A 9,493-nucleotide genomic window follows, 5' to 3' on the forward strand; every position below is an offset into this window, starting at 1 on the left:
TGAATAGCTCTCCTTTTTCATTCTCATCACATCGATTATTTTAATTTCATTAGTATGATTACCTGATCAAAACAAATTTTACATTTATTTGTATGATGACTTCCTTGAGACTGTAACATGATCCTGGTCACCTTTATATTCCCAGGACTCAGGACAGTGCCCGGCACGTAGCAGGCATCAATAATCATTGGTTCAATAAACCAATGAATCAGTGAATGAAAACGTCGAGTTGCATGAGTTGTGCCAGGTGTAGGCCAGTGATTCACGGCTTCTGTGTGATGAAGATGAATATTTCCATCTACTGGGGTGTGCTCAGCACTGAGGAGACCACGGACATCTCAGGCTGCTGGGCGCCAGATGCCCAGGGGACCAGAGATGTCACATCCTCACGTTAACACGGGAAGGACAGCAGGGCTAGATTAGGTGGCCTCATAAATAAAGTACAGAGTCTCCAGATCTTTCTTCAGTACTCACTACATACCTGTATTAGTTTGCTAGGACTGCCACAGACTGGGCGGCTCAAACAATAGAAATTGATTTTCTCACAGCCCTGAAGGCCAGAGGTCTGAGATAGGGTGTTGGCAGAGTCGATTTCTCCTGAGGCCTCTCTCCTTGGCTTGCAGGTGGCCCCCTCTTACCACGTCCTCACGTGGACTTCCCTTTTGTATGTGTCTGTGTCCAATTTTCTTCTTCTTATCAGGACATCAGTCACATTGGATTAGGACCCACCCTAACAACCTCATTTAACTTAATTACCTCTTTAAAGACCTTATCTCCAAATATGGTCACATCTGAGGTCCTGGGGGTCAGGACTTCATCACATGAATTTTGGGGGAACACAATTCAGCCCATGACAGTACTGCTACGGTGAACTATTGCTGACCAGCTGAGTGACCACAGGCAAAGTGTTGAACGTCTCTGTGCCTCTATTTCCTCATCTGAGAAAATAAAAGTATCGCCTCCGTGAGTGATGTGAGGTCAATGAGTTAACACCCGTGAATCGCTTGAGACCATGGCGTGTGATGAGTACTCAGTATGTGCTCGCTATTAATGTTATTACTTAGCCCTAAGAAAATTATTGTGGGCAATTCAAGTATCACAATTGGTCTCTACCCGCAACATGTTTGCAGGACCCTTAGACTGAAGATAAAACTCATAAATAAAAGCAACTTGAGGCATTTTTCTTAACAGGTGGTTTCTCGGCCACCACTTGGGGAAGGGAAAGTTAAGGGGAGGAAGAAACCATGGCAACCAGACTTGGGTCCCAGCTGGGCCCTTCTAGCCCCTCAGGGCTACAGGGCTTCCAGGCTCATTGGCCTCACACAGGGTGCTGGCTGAGAGGGGCCCCAGTCCTTCCAGGATTCAGCACTCTCCGTCTTTGTAGTCACCACCCATGGCTTTGCCCGGAGGGATGGATGCCCCTGTCCCCAAGTGTCAGAGCCCACTTTGTGGGCTATCCCCAGCTCTGTACTCTCTGCTCCTAGTATCCCATAGATTTTACTTATATATCTGTTTTCTCTATTACCATGTAAAATTCAGAGAAGGAGGGACTTTTGTCAGCTTGATTCATTGCTCTATATCCAGTTCCTAGATAAACGCCCAGTTCTTACTGGGCATTCACTAAATATTTGTTCGGTGAATGAATGAATGAATGAAGAATGAATGAATGAATGCGGCGTTGTGAGCTCTTGGCACCCAGGAACAGACTGAGGGTCAGGGACAGTGTTCCCTGAGTTCCCTGAGTGTTCCTATCCATTTACAGGCTTTCATTGACTGCAACAGGCAGACGTGAAGGGACCACCCAGTGCATTTTCCATCTGGTTCCGTCGGTCAGGAAGTCAGTGGACCTCCCCCCAGGATTGTGGCCATAGGTGATCCATCCCAGCTGCAAGGGTAGTAGTTGTAATAACTAACCTTTATCCTATTTAGACTATTTATAATTATAATCAACTCATCTCAAAAACTCTATAAGGTGGGTATTATTATTATTCCCAGAACTGAAGCACGGAGAGGTTAAATAACCACAGCCCACACTACACAGCTAGTAAGCAGCAGCTCGAAAAATTGAATTTGGATCTGTCTGACTCCCAAGTAGTTGCTTTTACTGTGAGCTCGCATCTCTTTTTGTTTTTGTAGGTATTTTAAGCTGTGTCAGGGGCTGTTCACCAGATGGCTTTTTAATCTCTCTCCTGTTGCTACATTATTAATCTCTAAATTGTTTAGTAGAGAGAAGAACTGGTACAGAAAGGAGGCATCTACACGGGAGAGGCTTCTTGGAAGAGCTGCTGACATTTCACGTGGGCCTTGGAGGGTGGGCTCGGTCTGGGTAGAAGAAGGCGAGACAGAAACACACCATAGCTGAGGAACAACACTGGAATCCATCAGTATGGCAGCTGCCATTATGGGGATCAAACAGACATAACCCACATTACTAGCAACACGAAGCTGTGAGGCTGATTTTGTCAAATATTTAGCTGGTGATTGCTTCCTGCTTTTGTCTGCTTGGAAAGGGATAAAGAACTCCTTGCAATCTTCCATTTTCTGAAAATTCACAATGCACTGGATTTTCGGTACTCTTTCTGGAAAATGGTTGATGCTTCAGGCAGAGTTCTGAAAAGTAGCAAAGTCCCACAGCCTGGAAGCTTTCCCTGGGCATGCTCACTCCTCAGAATGCATCATGCTAAGCTCGGGACAGACAGCTGCCACACGCCCTTTGAATAGGCTGCGTGTAGGAGGCTGATAGAGTTCGATGTGGCTCCTGTGGAAGCTAAGATCCAGGAAGCTCTCTGGTCCTTGCATCCCCACAGGATGGAGTGGAAGGTGCCCACAGATGAGTAAAGTAGATGGAGGCTGGAAATCTGCAAAGCTAATTAATTCTGCCAAGTGTAAAGCATTTTGAACTTGCTCCACCCTTCCTATTTTCCATCTGTCTCATTATTCATCACAGTAATATTTGGGCATTTTGAAAAGAGTGATATTTTAACATGAAGCTATTCCAAGGAAAAGGAAAAATATCCTCATTTGGCATAAACCAGCCATGTAAATTAGCCTAAATAAATATAAGACTAAAGGCAACTTAGAATATTATTGTACTTTCCCAGGCTCCTGCCAGTCACTGCTTTCAGCTGTAGCATCTCCCCATCATGGTGACAGTGTCGCAAAGTGGGACTTAGGATTCCAGAGAGGTTGATGCTAAAGAACCCACTCAAAAAGAATGGACAGCAAAGATCCTGCATTCGGGTAGAGTTGGAACAAGCCCTCGAAGGCTACCCCAGGCACCCATGATGGGGCTTCCTAGAGTGCATTCCCATGAGGTCCTATGTTTGGCTCGTCACAGACCAGCCCATCAAGGACTCTGACACTCCCTCTGTTTGTTTTGTTCCTGGGAAACTACTTAAGCAGTGTGTGTGTATTAAGGGCTAAAGCTATGCAAGCTGTACAGACAGTTTCTCTTTCTGGATGAGAAGAGAATGCAGTATGTCAGGACCTCCGGCACAGGGAGTCTTCAGAGCACTGTTAACAAATCGTTATTCTCATGCCCCCAGTGGCAATGAAGCAGTCACTCTGCTTTCTCTCCATTTTCACCTTTGTCTCTCTCACCTTCTCTTCTCCTTACTCTTCTACTCTTTGTTCCCTTCTTGCCTTCTCTCCTTCCTTCTTTTCTGGGTATGCTTTATGTTTACCCTGGGCTCCAGGATTATTCTGGCTGGAAGCAATAAGCAGGTCCAGAATTGAGGTCATAATCCATAGCCAACCATGACAATGAATGATGATTTTTATTATTAATTTCCTCAAGTCATTGTTGAAATGGCGTCATTGGATACATTCTGAACATCCTTCCCTAAGCCTAGTTTTATTTGTGAACCATTCTGAAAAGAGAATCTCAGCCTGCTATATTTATTTCAAGGTTCTATTTCAACCAGGTATAAGACAACTGGGACAACACCCTTACTGGACTGGTCACAAAGGAGACAAACATGTCACATCTCTAAGTTCAAAGGTCATAAGGATGGGAGTGGTTACATACCCTGCTGCAGCTTTGATTTGTTGGGGGGGATTTTGCAATTCTACATGAAACCAACAATCCTGACTTTTGAGCTTCCCTTTTTTAATCTTTGTCTTTTTTTTTTTGCTACCAAGACCATGATCTTGCAATCTGTTTTTGGTCTAAGAAATATTTCACTGAGGAAACATGCCAAGAGATACATAGAGAAGTACTGAAGTGTTCCATCTATAAAGTTAGTTTCCCAGTTAAGTCAGGGAGGAGTCCGACGAGATTTCTAAAGTATCACAGGGACTCCCTTCCTCTAGATGTTTTTGTTCACAAGCTGAGCTTCTAATCTTCTATTTCTCTACCTGAGTGTTTTCAGGTTTCCCTCACTAATGATATTCTTCCCGTGCTTCTCAAACAGCCTCATTTTCTCCTTATCTTTCTTTTTAACTCTCAACTTTTGCAACAGGTTGGATTCCAGACCTCAGCCATGTGGCTAATTTGTAACAAAATCCTCCGTATTTTGTATGCTCTTTGATCTAGTAATTCCATCTGGAGTTATTTCTTTATATAAGTATGTGCAAATATTTAGGGATAAAGGTGGCCATTGGAACATCGTGATGAGATGAAAATTGGAGACAAGAAGACATTTATTGAATAAATTATGAACACTGATGAAATGGAATATTACGCAGTCATTTCAAATGATGTAAAAGATTAATGATATGGAAAAATATCCCTCGTGTATTATTTAGCAGAGATAAAAAGAGAGTTATAGATAGTATTGTCCAATTTTGTTAAAAACTTGTAAATTATGGGGCAGGCCTGGTGGCGCAGTGGTTAAGTGCACACGTTCCACTTTGGCAGCCCAGGGTTTGCCGGTTTGGATACTGGGTGCAGACATGGCACTGCTTGGCAAAAGCCATGCTGTGATAGGCGTCCCACGTATAAAGTAGAGGAAGACAGGCATGGATGTTAGCTCAGGGCCAGTCTTCCTCAGCAAAAAAGGAGGATTGGCAGCAGATGTTAGCTCAGGGCTAATCTTCCTCAAAAAAAAAAAAAAACCTAAAAAATTGTAAATTAGACTTCTTTTCCCCAAAGACTGTCAGTATATACATCAAAATGTAAACAATGGTTGTCTCTGAATAATAAGATCAGAGATTACTTTTATCTTTTTAATTTTTGGTTTTTTGCTTATGAATTTTGTGATTTTTATTCTTTTGCTTATATGCATCCTCATATATATACACACATACATATAGTACAATTTAAATTTTATTCTAAAAATAAACTTTATCTCCTTATTAAGGTATAATTTGCCACTTCTTCAGGAAGTGAGGACTAAACTAGGAAGGCCTTAGAGAACTTGTGGAGAGCTTGAAGGTAAGCCACAAAAATGGTTTGGGCACGATGGGGGGAGAAGTGGAGTGGGGAGAGGAGAAGTAGAGTGGGAAGAAGGGAAGAGAAGAACCAAAGACACAAGATGAGAGGGCTGTGGTATTCCGTTCCACCAAGAAGGCTGAGGAGAGATTTGGTCAATCTTTGGATCTGGAGAGCTTCTTTCACAAAGTGGTGACCCAAAAAAGAAGTGAATCCAAAGTCTGGTATAAGGAATGGGGGAGGGTTTCCTATTAAGAGGTGCTGGAAGAGGATCCTAAGAGTTCTGGAAGACTGGGAGTTTCCAGGTGTCTGTGATGGTTTATTACTTTGAAAATAGAACAGAACCAGTGTTGGGAGCCAGATTTCCGAAGGGACAAGAGGTCTGGACCATAGGAAATTACCAGAGACCTTTGCCAGGAAATTACTCTAGGGATAAACAAAATTATCCAGGGAAAATCCACTTTAGTTGAGTTACAACCCTCTTTTTAGGTTGTGTAAGTCAGTGTTCTCTGACCAACCTATTCTTGTGACAGACCCTGGACCAGATCGTCCCTAGAACACTAAACGTGGGCAGATCAATGGCCTTCACTCTTTTCAAGATTGCGAGAGGGCTGGAAGAATTTGTCAAAGAGCAAGCCAACTGACAACATCACTGGGAAACTTGGACTATGGAGAAAGTTTATGAGAGAATTGCAATTATTTTGCCTAAAGAAATGATGTTTGAAAGAAGAAATAAGATAAAACTACCTAATCTCTACCAGGATGACATAAGAGGGTAAAAATATCTTTTGAAGGGCGATAGAAAAAAGAAAGTCCAGAGACTTATTTTAGTAGGGAGTCAAGACATTTTGAGAAATTGGAAAAGCACCAGAAGAGAAGTCAAAATATGACAGTGGCAGAAAAAAGAATTTTTTTTTTTAATGAAGAAGTAAAATCTCTACTCACTGGAACCCAACTAGCCCAATTCCTAAATTAATCAGAGAGTTCACACTTAAGGAAAAATGTAGAACGTTTAGCCCTAGCAGAGAATACTTGACGGAATACATGGCCAGTCTGATCTGGTATGGCAATTCCCACGTGTTCATTTATTTATGTTTAAAAACTTTGAGCGTCTTCAAAGTCAGCTCTGTTGCCCACACCTACAGCTTAAAATGACTGCCCTGAGTATTGCTAGATTCTCAGTCATCAAAGAAATGTTCCTTCATGCTTAGTGGAATCCTCTTAAAATGGTAGGAACAGCCAATGCTATATTTTAAGAAGAGTTTTTCAATCGTGGGTGTAGAAGTTCAGAGAGGTTTTCTGCAATTGTTTTTCTTTTTGGATAAAGCTTCCTTTGACAAGAAAATTAAATAAACCAGAACATAATTCATTCATTCACTTATTCACATATTCAATCACTCAACAAATGGTTATTGAACATGTAGTATGTGCCAGGAAGAGTGCTGGTTGTTAAGGATAAAGAATAAAGAAGAGTTCCTGCCCTCAGAAAGTCCACAGTCTAATCAAAGATACTTGCTGACTGGGGGCTTTTATGAAATGTGCACCAACATTAAATATGTTAAAGAATCCAACAGAGCTGATTTCATCAATTCCCCTAAATGAATATTTTTAATCGTTTTGCAATATCTTTGAGGTATCATTTTCTTAAGATGAATTAATTTCCCAGTAAAGGTGTGCTGGCTAATCTTCTATTTGCCTCTCCAGGTCCACTCTCTACCCTTCTCCACCTTGTCCCGCCCTTGGATGACCTGTGCGCTCTCTGGCTTTTGGTTGGGTTCAGCCAGTGAGAGGTATGGCAGGAGATGAATGGGTGAGGGAGCAGTATGATCGGGGTGTTTATTATCCCAGCTCCCTCCCTGCCATATCTCTATAAAGAGCAGCAGGTAACCCTCTCCAAACACTGTCCTTCATGCCTGAGGGTAGAACGGCTTCCCACTATTGATAGTCTGGAGCACTGTACCATCCCTGTTGGTTTCCTAAATCCAGCCCACATCATTGTAAATAGTTCCTTTTTTAAACTCTTCTAATTACCTAGCTTCAGGGTGCCATCTGTTTCATGCCTTCTTGATACAGAGGGGAAAAGACTTCTTTATTAAAAGAAAAAACAAGATATCTATTGTAGATTATTTCTGGGACCGTATTAATAGAATGCTTAGAGGAATCCTTAATTCAAACAATCCTTGTTCATAATTGTTCCTTTTCTGATATGCAAATCAGTAGCATCTTATGAAATGTTAGTGGAACATAGATTTTAAAGCCTTTCTTCCTTGTTTCTTTCACCACCTAGGAAAGTGTAAACATGCTAACTCCATGACATCCTTAAGTTCTCAGCCTTAATGTATAACCTCTCACCCCGCAGCTAGGAACACTAGTCTCCCATCTTCAGGTTCAACCTGACCTGATTTCCCATAGCAGATCCTGACCTCATGCCTCGGGACTTGGCATCAAGGATTGCTGGTTTCTATTGGCTGTGACCTTGTGCTCCTCTCCTTACCCTAGTACATCTCTGTCCATTCTCTCTAGGACTTGAAATCCTACTTTAACCAGTATCCCTGCCGGGAATCCTGCAGCCCGTGGATGGCTGCCTCCAACTTGAGTACAGTGGCTGGGACCTGGTTCTCTGCTAACCAATCACCAACTGACTGTCAATGTGGTTGGGTCTCCAAATGGGGCCTGGTCTCTGCTTCCAGATCTCGCCTTCATAATAGTCCACACCCACCCTGTACATAAGGAGATAAGATACTTCTGTAAATGCCAACTCAGTCATTTATTAAGTGGCTACTCTCTTTTTAGGCACTGTTTTACGTCTGGGGAAGACTGGTTTCATATTGCGTTTAGAAGGTAGGAATAGACGAATGCATTCTACTTTTGGTAACAAAAGGAAGAGGGATAACATATACTTAAGTCTTAACTTTAATTCATCATATTGGTTTCTTCTCTTCTTTTCCTTGGAATACACGTCTACCACATCCTTTCTGGTTTTCTTTTAAAGCTAGTTCACTTTCCCTTAACAGATAAGTAAAGCAATTATATTTTTTAAATGATTGTATCCAAGAATCTGATTCTACTATAATTCTAGAACTAGTCTTTACTTTCAAAGACCATAGGTCTGAAATCATCAAACCTCTACTTTCAAACTCTCACAATGTGGATCAGGAGATATATTCAGTATTTTGCCCACTTATATATAACAAGGATATTTCTGTCTTTTCACTAACTATACAAACTGGCCCTGATTTGCTGAGATGGATTTAACAAATTCTTTTGAATAAAATAGTCCATACAACAGCTTTAGTAACAGGTTGCCGTCCATTTAACAGATTTTAAAGTTTTATTTAATAAAGCTTTTGGAGAAAGTTTTTATGTACAGTTTGGGTGACACGACTTTTGTTTCTTAATTGCATAACTGATGATTTGGCTTTTATAACCACTTATTTTTTTAAGGTAAAGACAAGTGGTGGGTAAAGAGGGTTTTCCAGTCTTGATTCACCAGCTGTGGAAGGCAACACGGCCAGATCTTCAGTATGAAGAGTTCACAGGGCTGTTAAGAACATTAACGAGGTTTCACTGCAGCCCCTAGGATGGAAATAATTGCTTTGTAAACGGGAAACTGGCCTTAGAGGGAACACGTCAAGAGTATCTACTCTGAAGCTTAAAAGAGACAGAAACAAAAACACAGCTTCTGATTCGTGTTCCATTACTTTAATCGCTAAACACCACTCAGTTTAAGCTAAAGAGATATAATGGTGCATCTGACAGATGCCTTCACATCAAGATGAGATAGGAGCCCTGAAAGTCTAATGCTGAACCTTTTTACCTTCTACCGAGGATGTCACTCAAAATCTCTTCTCTCAATTCTTCTTCTTTGACTGCTCACGGAATTCAGAGCCATTCCTACTCAACCCAACGCTCTCCTCAGATTAACCCTGCTTTACACCAAACACCTGTGTGTAAATAACACAGTAATAATTCAAGTTGTGTTCTAAATGTACCATAGAGATCTCACTATTGAAAGGAACACAGAAATAAACGCTTTTGTAAGGCAGAATACCTCTTTTGTGATGTAAACAATATAAACATAGATAAAGCTTCCAATTTATCTAAGTTTAGTTTTTTACATAT

The sequence above is a fragment of the Equus asinus genome, chromosome 3, assembly GCF_041296235.1.
Source record: "Equus asinus isolate D_3611 breed Donkey chromosome 3, EquAss-T2T_v2, whole genome shotgun sequence".
In the NCBI taxonomy this organism is placed as follows: Eukaryota; Metazoa; Chordata; class Mammalia; order Perissodactyla; family Equidae; genus Equus; species Equus asinus.